Source organism: Opisthocomus hoazin, chromosome Z, assembly GCF_030867145.1.
Source record: "Opisthocomus hoazin isolate bOpiHoa1 chromosome Z, bOpiHoa1.hap1, whole genome shotgun sequence".
Lineage (NCBI taxonomy): Eukaryota > Metazoa > Chordata > Aves > Opisthocomiformes > Opisthocomidae > Opisthocomus > Opisthocomus hoazin.
In genome coordinates, this window is record NC_134454.1 from 80862931 (window position 1) to 80872488 (window position 9558).

Here is a 9558-nt window from a genome sequence, read left to right on the forward strand (position 1 = left end):
ACTGACCCACACCCACGGTCAAACCCCCCCCGTTTCCATGCGGTGGGTGGCTTTTGAGGAGCCGTCAAGGCGCGTTGCCCCATGCACCGGGGGAGGAGGAGGAATAACAACGTCGTGGGCCCGGCGGAGAAAAGCTGTCGTGGGTCCCCCAAATGAAGGCACAAACGTGGTCCTGAGAGCAGTGATTAAAACAACGAGCAGGCCGCGAGGAGTCCCAGGTTAATCGCGATGTCTCCCCCCAAAACGCCGGAGTCACTTGAAGGAAATCTCTGCGGGCTCGCACTCAAATGGAAATCGGGGGTGGATACAGGTGACAGTCTTGTGACACCGTAACGTAAACCTCTGGATTCCGCGGGCGGAGCGGTGGAAGACCCTGAGATGCTGCTGGGGGGGTGGTGAGGGGCGTTTGGTGTGGAGGTGAATTAAACAAACAAAGCCAGGCCACGGGAACGAGGGGAGAGTCCACGGGGGCTGCCCAGAAAGCGGGAACCGGTAACGGGCGGCAGTTACTGCGTTAGGCTGTGGGACTCACCGCGGCGGGGGGTGACTCCTCCCGGTGGCGCAGCGACGCTCAGAGGGGCAGGACATTTATTTAGGCAATAACAAGAGCACCACGGTTACCACGTAGGAAGGAGTGGGATTCACCGGACACCTCGTGTTTGAGAGGTCTTGGCCCATTTCTGCTTGGCATTTCTTCCGCCCTTCTGCAGGGCTGAGCCCACCTCGCAGAGGCTCCTGCTCCTTGGACAAACAGCTTGGGTGGTGTGTCCCATCATCCCTACATCACAGAATCCTATAATCATCAAGGCTGGAAAAGACCTCTAAGATCATGAAGTCCAAGTGTCAACCCGACACCACCACGCCTGCTAAACCGTGTCCTGAAGTGCCACATCAACACGTTTTTTGAGAACCTCCAGGGATGGTGACTCCACCACCGCCCTGGGCAGCCTGTTAGGTAAGCTACATCCTTATGTAGCTTTGACCCTCTCTCTCCCTTGCCTCCATCACCACACGCTGCTTCCCCATCCCGAGGAGAGCCCCGTGGGCGTGGGTGACCATTACACCAATCTCCTGCCCTTTCCAGAGCCACAGGCTTTCCCGAAGGCACGGGACCGTTGAGGGCTTCCTGCACTGGTGGGAGAACGTGCGGCTGGGGCAGCCTGCGCTGCAGACGGACCTGGAAGTCTCTACCTGGCGCTTGGCAGCCACCGCTCCTTCTCCAGACCCTCACCCAGGGAGGAGAGCCGGAGGCAGATGGTTTTTCCCAAGCGCCAGCTGGTACCGGGGCAAATTTTCTGTCGGCCAGGTGGCAAGCATGGTGTCCTCCTGCTTGTCCCTGCAACCGCTCCACTTGCCCTCCTCCTGCCTCCTGGGTTCTCCCCAAGGAGCTCCCCATCACCTCCTCCAAGGCACTGGCACCCGGTCCAGGGCTTGTGGCTGCCCCCAGGCTGTACTCAGTTGGTCTTGATGGTCTTTAACATCTTCTCCAACCTAAATGACTCTACGGTTCAAAATACTCCAGCTTGACGTGTCAGGGGCGCAGGCCCTTGCAAAATCCCACCTTGCCCGGGAAACTGTCCCTGCGGAGATGGGCGCGGGTTTTCTCGTGAGCTGGGGTGAGCTCTCGTTCACTGCCGTGGGGCGGTCTGGAGGAACACCCCGCGTCCATGCCTGGCTTCCCAGCCGCGCTGCGAAAAACCGCCTGTTCCTGTACGCACAGGCAGGTCAGCCACCATCGCTCGCCCCTTACCGCCCCGGAGCGAGCTCAGATTTACGGGAATCTGCTTAGTTCTGCTCTCGCATCCTCAGCCTGGGGATGGAGGGCTGGATGACAAACGCTTGCGTGGTCAAAATGCTGTTTGTTGGAGGAGCTCCTCGCCGGCTGGGCTGTACGGTGCTGGGTGTGTTTTCTGGTGGGAGCTCAGGCCTGTGTTCTTCTCATTTATGTCTTGAGTTGATGGACATAACGTTTCATCCTTATGGGATCAAGTTGATGGGCAGGACACTTGGGTGGGAGCCAAGCCCTGACGTTGGTGCCAGGCTTCCTGGCAGGTATGTCCATCACCGTTGGGTCTGGCCACCCTTATCAGTACCTCAGCATCTGGGCCGCATCTGGGAGGGTTCCAGACATGATGCTCCCAGAGTGCTTCCTCCTTTTCACCTCTGCTTGCTGTGCCCCACCCAGCCCCGCGACAGGGGTCAGCAATGAGTCTTGGGCTTCATCTCTGTTCTTCCCAATCCCAACAGCCCGGTCCCAGCTGCCCGTGCTTCTTGACCACTCCCTGCTCCGCAAACCCTACCAGCCCCATTCACACCTCCGTCCCCACCTCCCAAACGCCCAGGCTTAATGTCATGGCCACTGTCATTCCCAAACGCCCTACCACGGCGCCCACTTCCAGCTGCCCCTCCACGTGCCCCATTTTCATTGCTAATGAGTCTAATAACACGTCCGACCTGGAGGGCCATGCTGTGACCTTCCTCGCCGATGCCAGCCAGCAAGGACCTGCCTGCTCTGCTCCGCTCCGTCAGCGTGGCATCCCAGCTCGCTGGTGAAACACGGCTTCGCTCGGGCTCGGAGGAGAACATCGGGTTCATTCAGCCGGTGGCAGCCAAGCCCTTTTGGGGTTGTGCTGCCCCTGCTTCTGTGGAAATCAAAACACCTTTCCTTGCAGCCAGCCTCCAGCGCAGGCTTCTTCTGGACCAGCCGAACGCTGGGAGAGATGGGAGAAGCAAAGTTTGGAGCTGTTCAGGACTTATCTCCACCTGCTGCCTGTCTCAAATGTTAATGAAAGAGGTAATCATGCAGGCAGAAAATAAAGCAAGCAAGCCTTGGTGTATTCAGTGGGGCAGGCTGACATTTTTCCATCAGGCCTGCTTTTAGAGGGAATACTGGTCTTTCTCCCCCTAACTTTTTTTCCCCTCTCCTGCAAAAGCATCCACCGCTCTCAGAAAACAGAAACCGCTGCAGCAACAGAGCACTCTGCAGCCTGGGCAGCCCTGCCTGAGGCTCCCGCCTGCGTTTCTGCTGGCGCTCCTGGGGAGTCTCAGCTGCTCTGCCTGCTGTCCCCTTCCCTCAGCCCAGGCTGCCCTGAGGCTGACGGGACTTCTCGATTTATCGTATGGCATTTCCCCCTCCTAATCAGCTCCAATATATCGCAACGACAGGATGAAGCCTAGTCCTCCTCCTCCTCCTCCTTTAGCTGCTCCCCGCGGATGGCCACTGCCTGCCTGCAAGTGGGGCTCTCCGTGGGCCGTGCTCTGCCACAAACCATGTTGTTCCCTCTTGGTCTCCGTTCTTTTTTTTTCTCTGAAGGAATCGGTTTGTTCTTTGGGCTCAGAGAACAAGAAATAGGGTCTGGTGTAGGAACACGTGGCTCCAGGAAGGGGAAACCTCACCGGGAGAGGAGGAGGCTACACACGCCGTTAATCCAGCCCCCGGCAGCGGAACTTGTCCTTGTAAACCAGACCTCCAGATCCCACCGGCATCTTATGTAAATCTGAGATGAAAACTTCTCTTCAAGTCCTTTCTGCTTTGTTCTCATCATCTATTTTTAATATCTGTCTTCCTCTCCTCTTTCCTCCTTCCTGCGAGCCGCGTTCGTGAAGGATGACAAACTGAGAGTTAACTCCTCTGCTTAGCAACAGCAGAAGCTTTGAAAATGCAAACGCGGTCACATCAGAAGGTGGTTGCTCCCTGAGCTGGCAGAGAGAGGGGACAAGAGGTGGGAAGATGGAACAGGTCCTGCCTATATGAGCCAGGTCTTGGGGCAGGATCATCTCACATTATATTCTTCAGTGCTTTATCCAATTTCTTTCCAGAGTGGCTCAAAGCTTGAGACATCTGCTTTAGCCCAGGACTCACCTGGGCTAAAAGACAACACCATCTCCTCTCCCGCTGCCTCCTCCCTGCTCCTCTGCTCTGGTGAGGCATCATCAGGGATGCTGGGGACTCTGGGCTGGACTTTAACACCGTCTCACCGCCAGCACATCAGATGGATGTTCCTGTGATGGAGAAGATCAGGCAGGGTGTAGGAGCTCTGCTTGGCTTACGGTCCTGCCCAGGAGCCCTTCGTAACTCAAATCACTGACAGCTACTCCTTGGGCTGTACTGAAGCAGGACATCTGCAGGTCTGCCTCATCACCCTCCTGCCCCAAGGTAGTATCACCTTGTCCTAAGCAGTCCAAGACATATTAGCCCAACCAGTTCTTTAATATTTGTCCTTCAGACTGCCCAGAGTGGAGACTCACTTGCTCCTAGGTCAACACGTCTATGGGCTCAGCTTATCTCCCTGTTAAAGAGCTGTTAGGTGCCACTTTCCCTCCCCAGTCTCACCCCTTTTCTTCTTGTCCAGGCAACTGTGAGGATATGGAAGACAGAGAGAGGGGCCAGGGTTATTTCCTCCATCTCCTTCCAGGAGTGCTTTTGCCCAGTCTGGATGCAGATCTCCAGCCAAGGCCATACTGGTGTTGGCAGCACATCGTTCCCACCACAGCAGCTCACACTGCCCGTGGGCTGAGGGGAAACACCATGTGGGGCTTTGCAGGCTGGTTTCTCAGCCCAGGAGGAGCCAGTGACAGAGGAACCTGGGGTTACTTCTTTTATTTACATTAGATACCTTGGTCTCAGACCGAAGGGCAGACGAGCACCACAGCAATGGATCTCACTAATGCCCTGTTGCCAAGGAAAGATTACCCCAAATCTCCTCGAGCATTTAACGAGGGAAATCAAAGTGCAATTATCTGCTGTGCTGCCCAAGTGAGCAACGCAGTGTTACTGCACGGGTGGATCCTCACCTCCCAAAAAAGAGAACGGGTGTCCAAGAGTCCTCGCCTTCACATTGGCACCTGTATAGGTTTCTATACTTGGGGAGCAGGGCATCCGAGTACTCAAGGGAAGTAACTGTGAATATTTGAGAATAAAAGTCTGTCTGCAATTCACCTTTTTGGATCTCTTTCACCTAAAAATGGGGCAGGCTGATCCTCAGGCAGAACTCATCACAGGGATGAAAAGATGCTTTTGAGCATCATTTGGCAGCATCTGGGTGTTTTGGTTTCGGCTGCCGCCGGCAACAAAAGCGCCACGTGGCCGCCCCTCCCCCCGCCGGCGTGCAGAGGAAAATGAAAAGAAAGAGGCAGAAACTGGTGGGTCGGGATAAGGGCAGTTTAACAGAACAGCAAACAGAGGGAAACAGGAACAACAACGATACAGATAAGGAGAAAACACGACAAAAACAGACTCGCTCTCTCTCGGACCGCACCGGCGCCGCACGCTCCCGAGCCGAGTGAGTTCCTGCTGCGCCGCCCCCCCCACCGGAACCCAGCGTGACGGCACATGGTACGGAATACCGGGCTCTGTTTGGCCAGGTGGGGTCAGCCCCCACCCCCTGGCTGTGCCCCTTCCTGGAGTCCGGTGAAAATTAACCCTGTCCTGGCCAAACCCAGGACATGATCCACCCCTTATTCCATACTATCTATGTCATGCACAGGTCCCCCATTGTCCAGTTGATCACCACCACTTCTCCTGTCTCCAGATATCATTCCCTTAGTCTATGGATCATCACTCTGAAGTGTCCATTGAGTTCATTTAATCCATGACTTCAAGCTCCATCTGTCGTAATGGTCTTCCATGGCAGGAGAGGTGATGTGTGGTGATGGGCGGTCACTTGCTGCATCCGGAGCTCACGGCTGATGTATCTGGTGCGGCCCATGCCCACAGTCTGCAAGAGATGTTGATCCTGATGAAGTTGCTGGATGCCAGTTGTTGAAAACCAGGTCCAGTTCCATCATCGCTGTGCTCTGCTAGGGTTCATCAAAAAAGTCCATCCTTCTTTAATCTGGATTATTCTTACTATGCTACTACTGGTACTAAATATAACAGTTATAACAGTGGTAACAGACAGTGACAGGGTTATTTAACAATTAACTTTATACAATTTATTTATGGACTATTCTCGCCCAAAATTAAATCCCCATGAGGTACACATCGGACTTCCCCATCCTTCCGCATTACCCACCAGGTACACCCAGGTCCTTGAGCAAAAGCAATCCCCGGGACGGGCTTGCCTTTGCCCGAGGCAGGATTAACCCAAACCGTCTTCCCTAACATGTTCCGCATGTGCACTACAGGGACTTTATCCCCTTCTACGGGGCGCTGAGGTTTTGACTGGGCAGGACCAGCCTGGTTGGTGGACCCTCTGGTGTTAACCAACCAGGTGGCCTTTGCTAAATGAGTATCCCAGTTTTTGAAAGTCCCACCCCCCATTGCCCTCAAAGTGGTTTTTAGCAGCCCATTGTACCGCTTGATCTTTCCAGAGGCTGGTGCATGGTAGGGGATGTGATACACCCACTCGATACCGTGTTCTTTGGCCCAGGTGTCTATGAGGCTGTTACGAAAGTGAGTCCCGTTGTACGACTCGATTCTTTCGGGAGTGCCATGTCGCCACAGGACTTGTTTTTCCAGGCCCAGAATGGTATTCCGGGCGGTGGCATGGGGCACAGGGTAGGTTTCCAGCCATCCGGTGGTGGCCTCCACCACTGTGAGCACATAGCGCTTGCCTTGGCGGGTTTGTGGCAGTGTGATGTAGTCAATCTGCCAAGCCTCCCCATATTTATATTTTAGCCATCGTCCTCCATACCACTGAGGCTTTACCCGCTTGGCTTGCTTGATTGCAGCGCATGCCTCACATTCATGGATAACCTGTGCGATGGTATCCATGGTCAAGTCCACCCCTCGGTCACGAGCCCATCGGTATGTCGCGTCTCTTCCTTGGTGGCCCGAGGTGTCATGGGCCCACCGAGCTATAAACAGTTCACCCTTATGTTGCCAGTCCAGATCCACCTGAGCCACTTGAATCTTAGCAGCCTGATCTACCTGGTGGTTGTTTTGATGTTCTTCAGTGGCCCGACTCTTAGGGACGTAGGCGTCCACGTGACGGACTTTTACAACCAACTGCTGTAGCCGGGCAGCAATATCTTGCCACAATGGGGCAGCCCAGATAGGTTTGCCTCTGCGCTGCCAGTTGTTCTTCTTCCATTGCTGCAGCCACCCCCACAAGGCATTGGCCACCATCCAAGAGTCGGTGTAAAGATAGAGCACTGGCCACTTCTCTCGACTGGCAATGTCTAAAGCCAGCTGGATGGCTTTCACCTCGGCAAACTGGCTGGACTCACCTTCTCCCTCGGCAGTGTCTGCGACTTGTCGTGTAGGGCTCCATACAGCAGCCTTCCACCTCCGCTGCTTCCCCACAATGTGAAAGGACCCATCTGTGAACAGGGCATACTGTTTCTCATCTTCTGGCAGCTGGTTATACAGTGGGGCCTCTTCAGCACGTGTCACCTTCTCCTCTGGCGATGCTCCAAAATCTTTGCCTTCTGGCCAGTCCATGATTACCTCCAGAATTCCTGGGCGACTGGGGTTTCCCACTCAGGCACACTGGGTGATCAGTGTGACCCACTTACTCCACGTAGCATCGGTGGCATGATGCGTAGAGGGGACCCTCTCTTTGAACATCCAGCCCAGGACCGGCAATCGTGGTGCTAGGAGGAGCTGTGCTTCAGTGCCCAACACTTCTGAAGCAGCTCGAACGCCTTCATATGCTGCCAGAATCTCTTTTTCAGTGAGAGTATAGCGGGCCTCGGATCCTTTGTATCCCTGGCTCCAAAACCACAGGGGTCAACCTCGAGTCTCCCCTGGTGCTTACTGCCAGAGACTCCAGGTTGGACCATTCTCCCCGGCTGCGGTGTAAAGCACGTTTTTAACATCTTGCCCTGACCGGACTGGACCAAGGGCTACGGCATGAACTATCTCCCGTTTAATCTGTTCAAATGCCTGTCGTTGCTCAGTGCCCCATTCAAAATCATTCTTCTTCTGGGTCACGTGGTACAGAGGACTTACAATCTGGCTGTAATTTGGGATGTGCATCCTCCAAAAACCCACAACACCCAGGAAGGCCTGTGCTTCCTTTTTGCTGGTTGGTGTAGACATAGCTGCTATTTTGTTGATGACATCCATTGGGATTTGACGGCACCCATCCTGCCATTTTATTCCCAAAAACTGGATCTCTTGCGCAGGTCCCTTGACTTTACTTCGCTTAATGGCGAAACCGGCTTTCAGAAGGATCTGAACTATTTTCTCCCCTTTCTCAAAAACTTCCTCTGCGGTGTCACCTCATACAATGATGTCGTCGATGTACTGCAGATGTTCTGGGGCTTCACCCTTTTCCAGTGCAGTCTGGATTACTCCATGGCAAATGGTGGGACTGTGTTTCCACCCCTGGGGCAGTCGATTCCAGGTGTACTGGATGCCCCTCCAGGTGAAAGCAAACTGTGGCCTGCACTCTGCCGCCAAAGGGATGGAGAAGAATGCATTAGCAATGTCAGTTGTAGCATACCACTTGGCTGCCTTTGACTGCAGCTGATATTGAAGTTCTAGCATGTCTGGCACGGCAGCACTCAGCGGTGGTGTCACTTCATTCAGGCCACAGCAGTCTATTGTCAATCTCCACTCTCCAGTAGATTTTCTCGCTGGCCATATGGGACTATTAAAGGGTGAGCAAGTTTTGCTGATCACTCCTTGACTCTCCAGTTGACGGATCAGCTGATGAATGGGGAGAAGGGAGTCTCGGTTGGTATGATACTGTCGCCGGTGCACCGTTGTGGTCGCGATGGGTACCTGTTGTTCTTCAACCCTCAGCAACCCCACAATGGAAGGATCCTCCGAGAGACCAGGCAAAATGGACAGCTGTTTAATTTCTTCCGTCTCCACAGCAGCTATGCCAAAAGCCCACCGATACCCCTTTGGGTCCTTGAAATACCCTCTCCTAAGATTGTCTATCCCAAGGATGCACGGAGCCTCGGGGCCAGTTACAATGGGGTGCTTCTGCCAGTCCTGCCCAGTGAGGCTCACTTCAGCCTCCAGTACACTCAGCTCTTGGGACCCCCCTGTCACTCCCGAAATGCAAATGGACTCTGACTCTTTGAACTCTGATGGCATTAAAGTACACTGTGCACCAGTGTCCACTAGAGCTTTATACTCTTGTGGATCTGATGTGCCACGCCACCGAATCCACACCATCCAATAAACACGGTTGTCCCTTTCCTCCACCTGGCTGGAGGCAGGGCCCCTCTAATCCTCGTCAGAGAATTTGCTGCTCACCTGCTGTAAAAATGACTTGGAGGTCCCCTCCAGAGGATCGGAATCAAGATCAAACTGTCTACCTGGTCTGGAGAGCTGGCTGCTGGAAACTGGAGCGGCATTTTTCCTAACAGAATCCCCTTTTGTGATTGTTTTACCTCGCAACTCACGCACTCGTGCCTCTAGACTTGAGGTGGGTTTTCCATCCCACTTCCTCATGTCCTCTCCGTGGTCACGCAGGTAAAACCACAGGGTGCCCCGTGGTGTGTAGCCTCTGTATTCCCTCTCCTGAGCAGGGAAACGCTTGCCCCTAATAGCTGAGACACTGGCCTGTAGAGGTGGGGAGTAGGACCTACTCTCTTTCATTTGTCGGACCTCCCGGGCCAGTTTCTCCACAGCTGAGACAAGGGAGGAAGAGAGGCTTT